The sequence below is a fragment of the Myotis davidii genome, unplaced genomic scaffold (assembly GCF_000327345.1).
Source record: "Myotis davidii unplaced genomic scaffold, ASM32734v1 scaffold1654, whole genome shotgun sequence".
NCBI lineage: Eukaryota > Metazoa > Chordata > Mammalia > Chiroptera > Vespertilionidae > Myotis > Myotis davidii.
Window position 1 is genome coordinate 88,686 of NW_006286485.1, and position 1,347 is coordinate 90,032.

A 1,347-nucleotide genomic window follows, 5' to 3' on the forward strand; every position below is an offset into this window, starting at 1 on the left:
GCAGAGGTTTTCAGAGGCCCCCCAGGATTTGCTTACTGCATCCCAAACCACGGCTGCGACTCCCAGTTGCCTCCAGTCCTGGCGGATCTGGATGGTGTGGTTTGGGAAGGAGAAGGTGGCAAGAGGTTTGTGGAATTTCTGCAACCCCATTACGGTGGTCTCCTCATAGGCACCAGTGCCATCTCCACTGTGCCAGCTCTCCGCTTCCTTTAACCTGTTGGGCAAAAGAATTCTGCATGCTCTGGCCAGAAAGTGCATTCTCTCTTAGGTGGCCCAAATATTTTTCTTTTAAGGTTGTTTTATGGGTTCAAAAAATAAACAGAGATGTGGGAAGCTTTTGTCAAATTCCTTTTACATGGTTCTTCCAGTCTCGTGGAAGGTGAGATGTGGCTCTGAATTCATCCCAAAGGGTGTCCTTGGGTAAAAGTACCCAGAACAGCACAACTCCTGCAGGATGCCCTACACACTTTGCTGTCAGGACTCAGGGGTGCTTGAGAGTGAGCAAGGTGGCAGTGCCAGCACAGGACCCGGGAGAAGTAAGAGCTTTCTACACTGCCCAGGCCACATGAACTGCAGCTGCACCCGCTGAGGTGGGCAGGGTATTTCTGCTGTTTTGTTTTGGTCTGGCCTCCACCCCATCAACCACGAACCTGTGCCTGCACTGAGACTGTGAATGGCTCAATGGTCTTACTTTTTGGTGGACAGTGGATGCACTCCCACCTTCCAGAGACTGGCAGTTAGACACTGGCAGCTTCTAAGTCACTCGCGGGAAGAGCGCAGCCCTAGGCCCAGAACAGACTTGGGTGTCTGTAGCTAGGAGGCCCTCCCGGCTAATGGCTGCCCGGGGTTTGAAGGCCGGCCATGCCGCAGATTGTGGCAGGGGTCCCCTCATGGTAACTGGTCGTTTGGTCATTTCGGTCGTGATGCCTCTTGGCCTTTTATTATTAAGACTAGAGGCCCGATGCACAAAAGTTTGTGCACTTGGGGCAGGGGGTGGTTCCCTCAGCCCGGCCTGTGACCTTTCACTGTCTGGGACCCCTTGGGGGATGACCATCTGCTGGCTGAGCTCTGCTCCCCAGAGGATTGGACTTAAGCTTGCAATCAGACATTCCTCTGGTAGACCAGCAGCCCTTGGGGGATGTCCACTTGCTAGCGCGGAGCAGACCTAAGCTGCAGTCAGACATCCTTAGTGCTGCTGAGGGGGCAGGAGAGGCTCCCACCACCACCGCTGTACTGGCAGCCATCAGCCTGGCTTGTGGGTGAGCAGAGCTCCCCTGTGTGGGAGCGACTGACCACCAGAGGGCAGATCCTGCATTGAGTGTCTGCCGACTGGTGGTCAGTGTGTAT